This window comes from Agelaius tricolor, unplaced genomic scaffold, assembly GCF_023055355.1.
Source record: "Agelaius tricolor isolate 1412-34295 unplaced genomic scaffold, bAgeTri1.0.p SCAF_2, whole genome shotgun sequence".
Lineage (NCBI taxonomy): Eukaryota > Metazoa > Chordata > Aves > Passeriformes > Icteridae > Agelaius > Agelaius tricolor.
Genome location: NW_027269262.1, coordinates 54,658,311 through 54,675,524, shown reverse-complemented (window position 1 = coordinate 54,675,524; position 17,214 = coordinate 54,658,311). Strand labels below are relative to the sequence as shown.

The window sequence follows — 17,214 nt, the reverse complement described above, 5'->3', positions numbered from 1 at the left end:
ACCTAAGGACATGCTGGCATAGAGGTGATTGTTTTTTAATTTGGTTGCCCAGGAAAATAAAGTTTCTGCTATCATGCTGCATATATGTATCCAGACAAGGGTAAAGGGTGGGCAACAGTTGTTTGTCTGAGGTTTTTACATGTCTGCAGTCTTTTCCCCATACTCAATTCCACCAAAATGTGTCATACAAGGAGCTGTACTGACAAAGTTCCTAAACGTTTTGTGCAAACACTAAGCTGGATAACACAGTCTCCATTATTAATCCAACTGTCAATTAGCACATCCGCCAGGGATTTGAGCTTTTATTCTTGATAGATAACCTACCACCTCAAAGTAAAGCAGAGACAAATCTTTCCTAACAGGTATCTGTTGAATACTAGGATACCAAAACAAATTCTAAGTGGTTAATGTCTCATATCAGCAATTAATATACTTGCTTGCTGATTCATCTTACAAAATGAGTAGCTGTCGAGGTGCTGTGGGACAGACAGAATCAGTATGGACAGTTCTCCTCTCTCTACTTTAAAGGGATAACTTGGACAGTTACTACCATGCTATTTACACCATGAAGCCTACATGCACACGCCTGATATAGTAGAGACCTTGCCAGGACATGAGTATTTAGTAAGATGGTGAAGTCATCCTGAAGCAAATGTTACTAACTGGTTTGACAGGATTTTCTAGCTGGCTTCATACTAGGTTATCTTTCTACTTTCATTCAAATTATTCCTGTATTTCAGTTTTATTTTAACTATTGTGATAACATGAAAATTGAAATGTCATACAAATTCATAAACAGATTGGCCCATTTGTCCACAGAGCAGTTTTGAAATTAAATACTGATGTAGGAAAAGATTTTTTTTTTAAGTCAGAATTTGAGAAGCATCATGGGCTACTTTCCCATCTGTTCAGCTGTGTTTTTTTTTAAATGCAAACAAAAATGCAATTTATTTTGGGAATTTACAGCTCTCTAAATAATAATCCACTATTTCCTTTTTCCTTTTACAGTGCTGTAGTAGAAAAATAAAACATTTATTTAGTAGCTGTGGCTCTATTCACAGACAGAATGGTTGCAGAGAGATCATTTCAAGTGTTTATTCCACTACATGAATTCTAAGACTTCCAAGTGTTCTTCCTTACAATGCATTAGGTAAGACAGAGACTGCTAAATGAGCAAATATGACTTCATAATAAATTTAATTGATGTCAAGAATAGATTTAGGCAAATCCATTTAAAAGGTTCCCACAACAAATCAAATTATTTTCCAGGTTTGTGTAATGTGCTTCTAAAAACTAATACATCAAAGAAAGTAGTGACCAAGTATACAGTAATTTATTATGAGATCATGAAAAACATTCTGCTGAGAAACCAAAAATGCATGTAAATCAATATCTAACACAATATATGCATCTGTCTCTAACTACTGAAAATAAACCTTTATGTAAGCATTCATTAATGAAGTCTCAAAGTACTAACCATGTGTGCACAAAGTGTGAATGTAAGCTAAGTGAGATAAATGAACCAAAAGAAATTTATGCAATGTGCACAAGTCTATGTGATGATCACAGAGTAAATCCAAGTCAGAGTTCCACTTCACTGTTGAGACCCTGCTCTATTCCCTACACTTGGCATTGCCAAGCTGAAAAAAGTAGGTTTAAATTAAAACTTACTGTTTTGAAATTTTCTTAAACTTCAGTAACAAAAATATTACACAGAGAAAAGCTTGACGTAAAATTCTACAATACAGATAAGACAATTAAAAAAAAAAATTAACAGACCAGTTAAAAACCAGTTTTTCACACAGCTTCTGACAAGCCCACAAACCACAACCACTCACCTCTGTTTAGTTAAAACAGGTTCACCATTCCTTTTTTCCAACAGTACAGTTGGTTGCTACATTATTTTTGGACTTCAACCTCTGAGGAAGAGAGTATGGAGTATAACAAAAGACCAAGCTCCGTTTCCAAGGAGGAGGCAGGTCAGCTGTGCAGTCATTCAGCACTGCCCACTCGTTGGAATGCTCATTGTCCAAACCAACATTTCATGGGCATGATGGTGACTCAGAGAGGAGCCAGTGAACACCAGAATCCATGTCTTCTTTTTGGGTCTCCCCGACTCTGAATTTTCTGTTGCTGAACAAATGGAAACAGATCTAAGTCCAAGGAACCTAACACTGCTGCAACTGCCACCAAATGCTGAAGATTCCTCCATAAAGAAAACAGGGATGTCTTATCAAACTGAAAATAAATTTCCAGGTAATCTGCCCTTGTCTGTTATGTGTGGCATAAAGGCAGATGTATAAAAATATTCACTTCAAGTATCTGCTATTTCACCAAAAAAATGTATATTAAATAGTTTAAAATTAAGTAGTCAAGTGTAGTTATTGAAACAAGAAACACTATTTTCATGCCCTGGGCCAGGATATATTAACACATAGCAGTATAAAAACAGTAGATACTATTATTGGATTAACAGGACAAAAACATGAAAGAAGGAATTTCTATTATTAAAAGAAATAGGCATTAAGATCTCACTGAATTGTATAAAGCTATTCCTACAAAACTATTGAAAATGATCCACTGAAAAAAACTTCTCATTTAGGCTTGAAATCAGATCCAGATGGAAACCCTCTGCAAGCATCCTAACAGAAGTTAAGATGACAACCAAATGTTATAAAGGCAGATTTTCAAATAGAGAGTTTTTACTTTCATAAGGCACAGAAAAACATGTATTGTAGAAATTTCAGGCAATTCAGTGATGGGCCAGTGGTGAGAACAAAAACCTCAGTAAGCTGCTAAATACAGCACCTAATGCTTGGCTTTACTAAACAAAACCTTTGAAAACAAAAAAGAGGTTCAGTTTGATGTGAGGGAGGAAGAACTAGCAGAAGCATGTAAAGAGAATACTGAACAGGCCAGGAAGATGATCCTCACTTGTATTTCTGAATAGATTTGAGAAGGGTATGCAGACTGAGAAAGATTATCTGAAAGAAGGTCAATCTCTGTACAAGCACAGGCCACTCTCTACTTTACATTGGTGTAATAGAAGCCACAAAAACATCCAGCCATGTAATGTGGCTGCTCTCATGATCAAAGATGGTTTTATTACAAATTTCCAAATTCCAAGGCTACCAAGGCTGAAAAGCACATAGTATATCATACTTGACAAAAATATGATATTTATCTGCTACAGACCTTTATCTACTCTGAACACATGTATGTACACAAATATGTGTAAAACATACACTGTCCAAGCTGGAAGCCAGTAAAGGATACAACACAAATATTGTGGGGGGGAATCATAAGTGTGAAGCTCTAACTAGAGACCATTCTCAGAAGTATCAGAATGAGCTTTTCTCAAGTTCCCAATTTTATCTTTCCTTCAGGGAAAAACTGGCTGAAAAGCAGAAGTCATTCCTTATGGCTATATGAAAGAAATATATTCTCTGTATGTATGTATCACTAACAGGAAAAAAGAAACAAATGTTATTCCTGAAGTTTTACAGATGAGTTGATACATCTTTTCTATCATGTCACTTGTATCATGATGCCACCTTTATCTCAAAAAGGTACCATATATGCTCACTGCTGTACATAAAAACAACAAAGAAAATTCCCCACGTACCACTTCTTCCCTGAACGAGGTACTTTTATATCACTGTATCACACCACTACAGGATTATTATGCTGAAGATCTCACAGGTTTCCCCAAAGTAAGTCTCTCTCTCTTATGAATGTCATAAACAACCATGATTAATCCCATGTTTTCCTGCAAGATACCACCCAAGAAGGTGGCCAGGAAAAACCTAATGCATAGCCTTCCTGGTGCTGGCATATTGCAAACACAGAAGCAACTGACATGATGGGCTACAACATGCAACGTGGGAGATAGGAAGAGACATCAGAAATGGCTGTGAGGGCAATCAGAGCCCAAGGTTTTTGGGGCAGAACACCCACCCCAAATATGGGGTTTGCCGCAAGCAACCACCTGCAGCATGTTCACTGACCTGTTGTAGATGCTGAGAACTGTAGATGCAGAGAAGAAAGTCAAATAAACTTTCCCAGACATTCCTCTGGGAAGTTTTGAGAAAGCTCAGAAGGTAGAATTAAAACAATCCTGCAGCTGGTGTTTTGAATGTGTTTCCCCTTTACAAAAGGGGTGTTGTTCCTAATTAGCCAATGGTGTGGGGGTGTTGATTAAGAACCAATCAGGTCCACTTTATCGTAACTGTCTATAAAAAGAATGTGCAGTTTCTAATAAACTCGGCATTTTGCCTCCGAGACTTTGGAGTTTATGTGGCTTTATTCACCCAGCCTCAATACAACAGCCACAACCTGTAGCAGAAATATTGTGTCCAAGCTTTTAACAGGAGCACTTCAGCAAGGCTTTACACAAAAGGGACCATCATACAAGTAATTTCACACTTCAAAAGCTGCCAGCAGTATTTCAGTAAATCAAAGGCTTCCCAGACTGATGAAAACTGAGTGTGCAGTGGAAGAACATCCTCCCCATGGCTGAGGAAGGAGCTGATTCAGTCACACATCATGCCTGTCCTGCTCTTGCAAAACACCTGCACTCTTCTTCCAAGCAAGCAGCTGTAGGCAGGCTGCTAAGGAAATCAGCAATACAACTGCCAGGAGCATAACCCCAAGAACAATTTCTCTAAAGAGAGAACAACATGCAGTGTTCACTTTTCCAGCACCTACAGATTCTGAGCAGCAGTACCTCCAGAAGCCTTCAGACTGTGAGCAGCAGCACCCTTTAGACATCCGCTGCATGTAACATACCAAGTTATTTTTATAAATTACTGCTTCATGGATTTTTACTTCCCATTATTTTAAAGTTTTAAACATCCTTCTGAAGATTAGATTTGCAGACTCTAGAGGAACCCTCATCCTAAATTGAAGGCTGCCTAGATATGTGCTATTGGTACATACAGTTACTCCTAATCGAGCACTTACTATGCTAAGTTTGCACAGTCTGAAGATAAAAAGTCAAACACTGTCCCTTATCTTCATCTCAAATGGTCCCCAGAACTGTAAAAACAACTGCCTTGTATTAGAGACCATAATTTTTATGTCTAGCATAACACTGTAGTACTTACAGGAATGTTTTCAGGTTGTTTATCATAATTTCTAAATCCAAGAAGAGTATTGCAGATGTATGGTGGTAAGAAAATCTTTCAAATAAAACATGGTATTTATGTAATTCAACCTTGTTTTTAAGCTAACAAAAAGCTTTGATAAACAGAAGAGTTTTGACCACAGGTTACAAACACATAGTGGGACAGTTTGTACACTCACAAACACAGGTTACTTCTATGAGGTGTATGTTTTAAAGATGAAGGACTAGTTTTTTCCACAGTAGCATCTCCAGCTACTTACATGCCATAAACCTGCAGAAAGTGAAATTTAGCCATAATTGCAGAACTTCAAAGTACTTCATGTTTTTTTGCAAGCTTTTGTGCAGAGGTTTTTTTAGCACTTTAAATGCCTCCAGAGAGAGATATTATACGTAGGAAGATCTGAGATACTTCTTGCCATCCAGAAAAGACAATTCTGCTGCTATAAAAGGAGGAATGTAAGTTAAGCTGGTGTATTGCTTTGTAACTGAAGTAATATTGACATTTGATCCATTATAGCAGCCTCCTTCTCATCTACTTTCTCTGAAGGAGAATTAGTATTTAAAAGGCACAGAATCTTATTTTTATATTTTTAGAGTTGCCCCTAGAGGTGCTTCCAGCTCTTTCTTCCAGATCTACTTGCTGGAAAGTAAGGTGCCCAGACAACTTTCCTACAAAAGAAATTAGAATTGTGAAATGAAGCTCGTAACTCCACGTAGTCTCCATCAACTTCTGAATACTGTAGAATATATTTTTAAAACAGGCAGGTGTAGGAAGCCAAATTTGTGACAGAATTCATCATAAGACAGAGGTACATGTATGTTTATGTATTGCAGGGCAAAACGAATGAGAAATTCTGATGACACCATTTTTGTCTCTCTCCTAACATGAGGCAACACAAGAACCTCAATGATTTCTTTGGTGCTTCTTGTGCATTTTGAGGCCAACCTCAGACAGCCCAAAAACCAAGAGCTTCTAAACTAAATCCACAGATGTACCTGAAGAAGGAAGTAGTCCATCTAAGGATGCAACTGAATTCTTGTACATGAGTTCCTGCTTAAAATATGGGGAATTCATGGAACTTTTGGAGAAAAATGACACAAATACAGCCTTACCCAAACATTTCTCACATGGAAAGGGAATAATTTTCTGGCAGAACTCTTCACAAACAGCAGGTCTGTATTTCAAGAATGCAATTCTGAAGATTACTGAACAATTGCTGTCTTGGAAAGCACCTCTTTCCCTCAAAAACACAGACAGAAGCTCTTTCATCAAATATCTTGCTTCTGTCCTTCTTGCAGTGCTCTCTGTGCTTTGTCTAGAAATGCAACTATTCACCTTTTCCTCTTTTCAAGGGTCATACAGATCCTTTTTCTATCACAGCATAAAGAATGAAAAAGCAAACCCACAATATTTTACTGCCTTCTTTCATGCAGTCTGGCTAGACCTTTATGACCCCAGCTACTTGTGATATCAGGCTCACTGTTCTGCAGCCATCAAAAACCTGTAGAGAAGTCATACAGGTGTGTATACACATAGTGGTCAGTACTATCATGCAGTAGCTAGCAGGGAAAATGTTATGTCTTTTCATACTCTTTAGACTAAAAGGAAGATGATGGATAACGTTCTTCTAATTTTCCAAAAGGGAAACGATGCCCAAATATTTTACCTTTTATTTCCCAAAATGCTAGAGGCTTTTTTCCCCCAAAAAATGCCTTTGCTGCAGGTAGACAAATACAGCTAACACATAATAGTAAAGAGTTAGCAGTAAAACTAAAAATCAAGTCTCATTTCTAAAAGAAAAAGTCATGGGTTTAAACATGACACAAGATTTATATAGAATTATATATTAAAGTCAATAAAGAGCTTTACACAGACACATGGAAGCACAGAACAAAAAACTACAGAATCTTAGACATGAGAAAACAATCAACTGGATATAAGATGTATCATATACACGATGCTTGGATTAACCCTATAATGCTTGAGAATTATGCTTGAGATTAACCCTAGGATTTTCATTTCAGAAAGAAGTATTGAAGACACATCATGAAGAGGTTAAAAAAAGGCAGTAAGATGTGCATGAAAGGGCACATTGTGCAGGAGCATAGTGACAAATAGCAATATCAAATCACTGTTAACTGGATTTGTCCATTAATCAAAGCATGCAATGAGTACACTGATCCACCTACCAAAAATCAGAAGGTTTAGGGTTTTTCTAAATTAAGAAAACTTTGCAAACATAAAAAGCATTGAAAACATGAAGAATAATACAATAGATAATCACTGATCATTAAGATCAGCTCTCCCTTTGGAGGTTAGGTAAGTTATTTAATGCACTGAAAAGGAAACCTGATGAATGAAACAGATTAATAAACTGAAATCTAAGCAATTTTAATTAAGACACCCCAAGGAACCAGCCCAGACAACATCACTACTGCATAAGACAGTAAGTTGTGAAAAGAAGCATATGATGAACTATTACTAATAATACTTAAGAATTACCTAGCTGGTATACTAACAACACAGTGCAGAAAGAAATTGTTTCCTTGTGCATTAAATTATCCAGGAAGGTCCTTTCTTATCTCAGGGAGCTTAAATAAAATGAGAGCTGATCATCATCAGATGCTGTCATGATTTCTATACACTTTGCTTGGAAATGCCTCTAGCACAGTTGCAGTGTGCTTCCTCCAATGAAACTCCTTCACGAATGTCACTGCATTCAATAGAGAAGTTGCTCCAGCTGAAAAAGCATCAGAGTGGCTAATTTTGCATTTAGGTTAATGGAGTTGCTTAGTTTAGGGACAGGGAGCCATGCCAGGAGCTGAACCCCTGGAAGGGCCCTATCTTGCCCCATTCATAACATGTCAACCACACCAGCTCCTCAGCACTGTAAACCCACTTTGCTCTTGCATCCATTTCTCCAGCTGACTTTGAAAAGACTACTACTATGTTTGACCTTTTTATGTTTTACATTTTACCTTTGCATTTTGTGTCCATAAAGAAGTAAACCACATAACTCACAGAATGAGAGCTAAGACACTCCAGACATTAAAACCTGTAGAGACACAGATCTGATGCTTTTATTCAAAACCTATCTTGAGGGAGGAACTCTACACATGCACCGCTGAATGTTTTGTTACATGAATAAAAACTGCATTGCACTGACCAAACTCTTCACATAAATGTTTGCCATTTAATAACCAATTAAACAGTTGTGAGAAGAACTGTTTGTGAATTCTGCTGCATTCAGGGACATACAGCTGCAATACCAACTGCTAATGGATACAGGCAGACAGCTGTGAGTGAAGAAACCTAGAGCTGCAAGACAACTGTAGAGCTGATGACTTTCCCCTCCTTTTTCACTTGAAAAAAATCTGATTAGCATAGATTAGTTCCCAAGGCCTGTTTATAATATCTATAAAATTATAGGAGATAGAGCAAAGCTCTTTCAAGCATAATTCTAATGACTTTACTTCTTTAGGGGTCAAAAGCAAGTCAAAGAAAATCAATGCCCATTTGTGTCGCTGAAGCTGAAGCATACAGTTCATTATTCAGAACTGTTAAAAGAGTCAATCAAAACATTTTGGCATACAGAGAAACTAGAAAAAGCTATCTCACATAATTATGAATGAATATATATTTAGAAAATGCAAAACAGTAAAATATTTTAGAAATAATTCTGTAATTAAGAATCAGTGCTTTATATTAAGACAAATATTAATAGCTAAATTAAGAATATCAAAAATTTTAAATATTTTTAAATATTTCCAACTTCTTAGTATTATACCAAGTTCTTAGTATAATACCTGTTGAAATCAATGACATTTTTACACTAAATTCAAAAAAATAGCAAAATAGTCTCTACACCAAGGCAGAATCAGAGGACATGATTAGTATCACTCATGATAGTCTGTCATTTGTACAAGATGATGAAATTTCCTTTAGTTTTTGACAGAAAGCAGAAGAAATATGAATGTCATAAACAGCATTCCCATTCTTACTTCTTTATGGTTAGCTGTTTTTTAAATAAATTTAATACAAAAAGTGGAGGGGAAAAGGCATGTGGTTTTTTTGCTCAAATAGCTATTATTCACACTTGAATCTTGAAAAATTTAACCAAAAAGCAATATAAAATTTACTTAAAATGCCATTTCTAACGTCTTCAACATGAAACCAAGTACACTGTTCACTATTTGAAAAAACACATTGAGAACGAACAAAAAATAAAATAAAGCCAAACTTCAGAATAAGCTGGTGAATAAATTGTTTCTCCTCTGGTGTTATCTCAAAAGCTCCAAGCAATGAACACTTCAGAAGTGCTTGGTGATTGTCACTTTAAAAGCACACCTTTGAACGAAAATCTCAATCAACCAAGGAATGAACACCCAAATCTAAGAGCAAGGAACAAACTTCATAGAAAAAAATTAAAAATTCATCCCTGTTCTAGATGATAACCACCTGTGGAATTGGGCAATCAATCAACTGCACCCATAGCATCCCTTTAAGCCATGAGTTCTTTCACAGACTCAGTATCCATGCCAGCATTAAAGCAGTAAAGCACCAGTGACTTCACTGACCATCTTACACAGGAATTTCAGTGGCTGTTGAGAAGCGCCCTGTGAACACCAGTGCGGGACTTTACTCCAAGTTTTATTCCACACTAGGAACATCCCTTGCCACCCTCAGGGCATGACTGTTTCAGCTGTGCTCAGTTCTTGGCATGGGGGACCTCCTGTTTTTCACAGTGGAAGATACAGCACAGCCTTTCATAAGCCATCCATTCCTCATCTCTGAAGTGCCTGAGTGGCACAGCAGTTACCGTGTCCAGCAGTTTCGTTTATCCATGTTCTGGCCTCATGTGCAAAACCTTAATCTCAGTTTACAGAACATCTATTTATGTTAAATAAATAAATATGTTACATCTATTTATATATGTCAGTCAAAACTATTGCTACTCGCACATAAGTATCACAGTGAAGAACTTTTATGGTTTTGCCCAACATTACCCAAAATAAACCAGAGAACAAACCATAAAATTAATCTCATTCCGAACACTCTTCTTGATTAGTTTTCCTCTACTCATTACTTTAATAAATTGAAGAGAGCAAATCCCCAGGAAACAACCCAGCCCTTGGCTGCTGCAGCACCAGCTCCATCACACAACAGAGTGTTCCACCTCTTTTGGCCAATCCAAGCTAATTACTGAAGAGAAGGCTTAGAGTCCCAAACAACAATGACAGCCACAACTGAAGTGTGCAGTGGAAAAAAGCTGTTTCCGTATCACATATCTCCCCTTCTTCATAAGGGGTAGGCACATTACCTACTAAATCAATCTCTCAAGATGAATAATAATTTCCTCCTTGGATAATTAAATACATGTGTGAATTTCCCTGGATGTGTCTCCACTGCATTCCCTGGTGTTGATTATAGCTATATCTTTGAGACATAACCTGTTTTGAGTTCCACGTTTTTGGTTTTTTAATGTATGCTTTCTCTCTTTCTTCTGATCTGCAACAGGAATGCAGAAAATCTAGGTTGGCCACAACAACAGTAAGACTTTCTGACTCTTCCAGTTATGGCAGACAAAACTGAGAAATACAGAAGTTTGTCTGTGTAATAATTCTGAGCCAGTGTCACAGCATGCTGCCAGAGGTATAGGCTGATGTGGCAGATTCATGTTGGGATTCAACCCAACCACATTTAGGCCTCTCTCTGGAAATCTGAACTGAAAGCACACCCATGGGAAGGGCTAAGAAACATGACAAATTAAATCCTTTTGATGTTTCTTATCATTCACAACACTTTAGCTTTTTAACAGTGAATACAAGCAGACCTGGTGATGACTACCAGAAAGAAATGATGACAGCTCAGGCACAAGGACCAGTGCTAAGTTACAAGAATGAAGAAATGGTACTTGAGCACTTCAGAGGGAAGAACTGAGAGCAGACTACAGCTCTTGTTTGTTTGTCTTAATATTGAATCCAAGATGAATGAATAGAAATTACACACTCAACTGCATTGGGCTCTAGAAAAACCACATTTAATTGGTGCTGATTTTAATTTTGCTTACAGGTCTTTTTGTCAGTTCACAAAAGCTATGCCCAAAAAGCATGACTGAGAAAACATGAAAAAATTAGGAAAGAAACACAACTTCTGAGCTTGCCCTGGATTTTCTGAATTAAGGTCAACAATCTTCTCTAGTAAAGAGATTTACATAGAATTAAAACAAAAATGCATACTATAAAGTTGAATATAACGTACTTTGGAAACATCTGATTCAAAAGATACAAGCCAAGTGGAATACAGATCATTAAACAGGATTCTAGAACAGCCTTACAAAGTGTGTGATAGCCACTCCTGAATTTTTAAAATTAAGAACTACACACATTGTAAAATAAAGTACTACTATGCAGGAAGGCTTTCTGACAAGTACCAAATAAAAGATAAAGAAATGTGTGAAGGTAAAGGAGGTTGATTAATATCTTAAAAGTGGATGTTTTTTATGATGTCTTTAAAAACCTCAAGTCTTACCTTCCCCTTTCTTTTTGACTTTCTAACAGAAAAAGCAACATTTACTTTTTTTCTCAGACCTTGTTAAAACTTGGTTCTTTAGCCATGTAAAAGAGGGGAAATCTGACTGTTAAGTGAAAGTCTAGAGCACCATGTCCTTTAATTCAGTGATGGGAGCCTTCATTAGATTATCTCATAGCTATGGGACAAGACACAGCAAAAGCCAAATGATAAATCATTAAATTATGTTTTCTTCTTCTCCAGGCAAGGAGTGAGTATAGCATCAGATTAGTTTGAGAGACTAAAAAGGAAGAAGTCTGCAATATGCATCACAAGTGACAAAGCTAATACAATTTTTAAACCCCGTTTATTCATATAATCAGGCATAAGCACTTACTTATGCTAACTCGAATGTAATACATAGCCCAAATGAATTCCAGACTAGTGCATGCTTCAGTGTTTCATGTTCTCCCTTGCACATGCCTAGTGAAAGCCTGCCACTCTGCAACAGAGGAAGGAATTACTACAACAGAACCACAGGCAGACTTTGCCAGAAACTATACTTTTTTTGATATGAGGCAGAATAAGCTGAGTGTTTTAAGTAATGGATAGGTTTGCATCCCACTGTCTAGCAACAGTTATTCTAATTGTGTTTCACAGCTTCATCAGAGAGACAGAAATATGAACATTCTCTATAAACTGCACTGAAACAAATGACACTCCCTTCAGGCAGATCACCTTGCACCATTAAGGGAAAGGATTAGTTTATCTTTCAGCTATAAACTTGAGTTAGCTACACGTTCACCGTACTGACATCCCAACACTTTTTAATCTTATCATGTCAATCTTGCATCTACGTAAAAATGTGTATTTCAGTGCATAAAAAGATCTCTTGCTGCTGACAACTCAAAGTGCATTAACCTGGGAAGCCTTGAGATTTCTACACACACCCACACACTCCTTTCAGTACAGATCTCACTGATTAGAGAACGAAATATCCAAAACTCAACAGACATTTCACACAGTGGCATTTCTGCAGAAACATACGTTTCCAACACTTCAACTTTTACTTTCATCACTATTTGCAAGTTATTTTCCCAAGTTATTTCCTACACACATACCAAGCCCAGTGCCCCTGCTGAAACCACCACATTCACTGAAACTGAATGAGCTCCTAGTGAAACATCAGAGCTTAGCTGTAAATATGTGTAAATACTTTTATTCTGTGCCACTTTCATGTTAGAATACAACATGCATCAAGGTCACTGTAACAGATTGCAGTTTTCAGGCTTATAGAGAAGATACTGAGGAAATCAGTAACAGCAAACTTAATTAAGCAATGTCTAAAGTTCTGCCTTCTCCCAGACCTGCCCAGAATTCACATCTCTATTCCCTGCATTTCAGAGTCAGATCTTTTCAAGGTACGGGAAGGCAGGAAGCTTAGCTTAAACGCTATCACTGCTGAAAGGTGAACAGAACTCGTTCTTTGCAGCATGACCGGTCTGCTCTGAGCTCTCCCAGTTTTCAGCTACAGATTACAGCCCTATGGGCCTCTTCCTTTGAAGTGGAGTTCCTCTGAGAGAAGAATTAATCCCCTGCCTGCAACCTGTTCTCCATACACTGAAATAAATTAGTCAACTTTTCCCTTCATTGCCATGTCAAGTGTAGCAATAAATATCCACAGGCTAAAAGCAAGCAAACAAGGTTGGACGAACCATAACCTCACAGCAAGAGCATCTCAAGGAAGAACACCAGGCAGGGCATAAGAAAGTTAAGGGCACAAAAATCAAAACTCCGGGTTCACTATCTGAATCCGTAAGTGCGTATGAAAGGCTAACATGCTTCTTGCCTCTCTCCCACTAGAAGCACTGATGGAAAGCAATTAAGGGACTCCTACAATTTAGTTACAGCTCAGCAAAGAGAAGAAGGCATTTTACATTATGAAATGCCTGAAAAAAAAGGCATCATCTCTTACAGTTGCAGAAGTGGGAAGCATTGGGACACGGAGCTTCCTTCCCGGCTATGCACCGGAGCACCGCACCAGCGGTCCGCCCGCGGCGGACTCCGGCAGAGTTGGAGCGGGGCTCCCCTGCAATCCTGGCCACCAATCCCCCGCACCTCAACCCCCGAGAACTGCTGCTGGCGCCGCCGACCATCCTGCCTCCGTGCCGGCAGCAAGCGACCAGCAGCTGCAAAAAAAAAAGTCACTCGAGACGAAGGAAACGCAGCGAAAAGGAAGCAAGAGCTTACTTGCCTATACAGCACCGCCGGATGACCTCCTCGCAGCTGTGAAACGCTGTGCCGCTCGTCCTCCTCCCACCGCTCCGTGCTAGTTCCAAAATAATTCCTCCGGGCGCCGGCACATCCCCGGGCTCAGCCGAGGAGCGCAGGGAGCCCGGCCGCCTCGCCCCCCCGCCCGGTGCCCATGGTGTCAGCCACAGCCCCGGCAACTCGCGCTCCTTCCCGCCGGCGCTACCTCGGGGCGGGCCGCCGGCTAACACGGCATCGCACCCCGGCCGCTGCCTCCGGCTCGAACTCCGCCGCCGCGCTGAGGGGGGACGAGGGGCTCCCCGCGCCCTTCCCGGAGACGGAGAGGGGGCGCCGGGCGGGGGCGTGCGGGGAGCAGCGCCGCCCCTCCGCGGCGGCGAGCGGCCAGGCGAGGCGAGGCGCGGCGAGGCGAGGGGAGGCGAGGCGGCGCGGCGCCGCCACCGCGGCCGCAGCCAGGCGCGGCGATGCCGGCCCCGCCCGGGACCCCCGCCCGCCCCCCTCGCCGCTCCCGGGGCGCTCCGTAACGCCGCCCCGCTGCCGGCGCCACCAGATCCGGTGACGCGCAGCCCTCCCCCGGGCCGGCCCCCGTGCCGGAGAGGGGCGAGCGGGCGGCGAGGCGAGAGCCGGGAGCCGCTTCCCACGGGCAGTGGGAAGGGGAGCTGCGACCACCGGGTGAGCGCGACCTCCGGCGCGCAGGGACAGCGCGGTCCCGGGCGCGGTGCTGGAGCTGCCGAGCCTCCCGGGGGAGGCGGTGTTTCCCGGGCCGCGGGAGAGCCCGCTCGCCCGGAGCCCGGGGAGCTCTCACCGGAGCTCTCTCCTAGGGAGCTGCGGCTGCCCGCTCACCCCGTGCCCGGCAGGAAAGTTATCCGCCCCCCTCCTGCCTCACTCTGTCTCCGCTTTCGCTCAGCTGCCCGGGCTGCCCTTTCTGCCAGCTGTGTGATTGGGTTTCGGCTGGCCGCTCGCCAGAGGGAACGTACATCGGCCTCCCCCGTGTAGGGAAGAAATTTGGTGTCGGTTCTATCACTTTGCCTGGCCGGCTTGGCGCGGCAGCGGCGCTGCCTCCTCCCCGCCCCGTCTCCCAGCCTCTAACCCAGAGAAAGGCTCTGCGGCGACCACCGCCACCGGCGCACAGCCAGCGCCGCTCCTTCGGGCTGCCTCGGACAAGGAGGGGGCCCAAAGGGAGCAAAAGGAGTGAGGGACAAGCTGCCCAGTGCCTCCCGAAAGCCCTGCGTGGTCCTCGCCCTCCTGTTCCGCGCGTTCGTGCTTCCAGCAGCGCGCCCGGCGCCCTGCCGGAGATCCCCCGCAGGCATGGCCCTCCCCGTCGGACAGCGCTGCAATGACACGCTCTAACGCAGCTATCAGTCACTTACACAGGCACACCCATATATAATGCATAGATATGTATGTACTCGTATGAACACACCCCCGTACGCACAGGCGGCCGCCGCGGGAAAGCCGCATCTCCCCGCGGACGGGGCCGCCAGAAGTCGAACTGCCACGGCGAAGGCAGGAGGAGAATTAACGCAGCACAAGAAAGCAGCAGGAGAGAGAGCCCGAGGGGAGCCACCACCGGAGCCGCCTCTCGGCACCGGGCTCGCCGCCCGCCGGCGCTGCGGAGAGCTGCGGGCAGGGAATCCCTCTGCGCCTCTTCGGTGCGGGGGAAAGCCCGACTGTGCTGGGGCTTTTGCTGAATTGAGAGTGATGGAGCAGCAGTGGTCTCACCCGCATGCTCTGGGACCCCCTCCTGCTCTTGGGAATGTTTCTCTGCAGTTAGGCTGAGGATGTCAGGGAGAGTGGTCACAATTTAAAGTTCTCTAAAAAGGAGTTTGAGCTTTGCTTTTCTGTAGCTCCTCCGACAGCCCTTTTCCCTTCAACTTCTTTAGGCTTCTTGTAATGAAAAGTGGTTTTCACGGGCATCTTACAGTTAAGGGCTTTTCTTCAACCAAGCTGGCACAAACAAAAATGTTTCTGTTCCTTATGCACTCTTTTTATAAATATTACCTTCAATAATGTACAGTGAGCTATTGAGTGAGGAAAGGATTTAAACAGACAGCTTCATGCAAGTTAAATGCAAATCTAAGAGAGTTGCTCTGAAGAATGAAGCTAACTGTTGGGTTGATAAATGCATTAGAAAATGCAGTGATAAGTTTCATTCCTAATTGAACAGATTTGTACTTCAGTTCTCATCTTAGGTACAGATCTTTATTTTTCATTGTTTCTTAGTATTGAATTGATGTCAACAGTTCTTGATAGCTAGAAACTAACCAAGCTATTTGTCCTGTTGTGGTTCTATTGAAAGATTGAATCGTTTGAAATAATAGTTCTCCTGAAAGGACTGGAAAAATAAATTATTAAAATTATACATATATGAGGGCTGGGATAATTGAAATACAGGTCTGAGAACTGAAATAAATGAAATGTAATAAACCAAAAATCTATCAAAGAAGTGAAATGAAACTATAACCCTCTTTTCTCATGCCCTGCTGACAAAGTCAACACCCAAGAGAGACATTTTTAAACAAAGTGGAAACAAATAATATTTTATGATCTTTTAGTTACTTTGTCTAGAGTCAGTCCCACATTAAAATTCCAACAAGGGCATCCTCCTTAGTTTTCGCTATCAAAGTCACCTATAGATTAATCAGTACATATCCTGTTCCCCCATCTGTAGGAAGATCTGTCATCTTTCGTGGAGACCTCCTACTTCATTCTTTGTGTGATGATGAAGAGTGGATAGCTCAAGCAAGAAAGGAAGTTTCATTTCACAAGAGGAAACTGTTCTATTTTAGTGCAGTAACTTTCAAACCATTCTTACATTTATTAGAATACATGTATGTTCCAAGTTTCATTACCACTAAGAATATGCTGAAGATGAAGTCTACCAAGCCAGGTGAAAAAAGTGGTTTTCATAATTATCACCCGCATTGTATGAAATAAGTGTGCATTCCAATTTTTACACACAAAGCGCATGTGTAAAACTGTAGAAGGTTACATTTGTGTTGTATTCTTGCTTCAGGTAGCACAAACACAACATAATATTTTTACATATACAGAAATCAGATGTCAGGTAAACTTAAGATGTAGGCAACAACGTGAAGCAACATTTATAGTCAGACTGGGTGAGCCAGAATTGTTTTTGTGTAGTATGGAGTATGTTAACTAAGAAATTTCACATAATAAGCTGATGTTAGATTGGCATCTGTTTTAGATTCTTCAGCTTCAGCAGCCTGGCACCACTCAAGTCACCAACAAGGATGGAGTGACACAGGAGGGACAGCATAAAAAATGGAAGAAATATAGGCTAAGCATG

The 17,214-nt window shown here is 41.1% G+C and overlaps 1 protein-coding gene across 4 annotated transcripts in view; it reads right to left on the bottom strand.

The window, feature by feature from the left end:
* Positions 1–14,028, bottom strand: part of SNTG1 (syntrophin gamma 1) — a 319,739-nt gene extending 305,711 nt beyond the window's left edge. For 3 of the 4 annotated variants that reach the window (XM_071419263.1, XM_071419276.1, XM_071419285.1), the window contains exon 1: positions 13,891–14,028. The gene's annotated coding sequence lies outside the window, so the exon portion shown is untranslated. Of the gene's footprint in view, positions 1–13,886 lie in introns of all 4 variants that reach the window. The other variant, XM_071419267.1, reaches the window with a different exon arrangement.
* Positions 14,029–17,214: the final 3,186 nt, after the last annotated feature.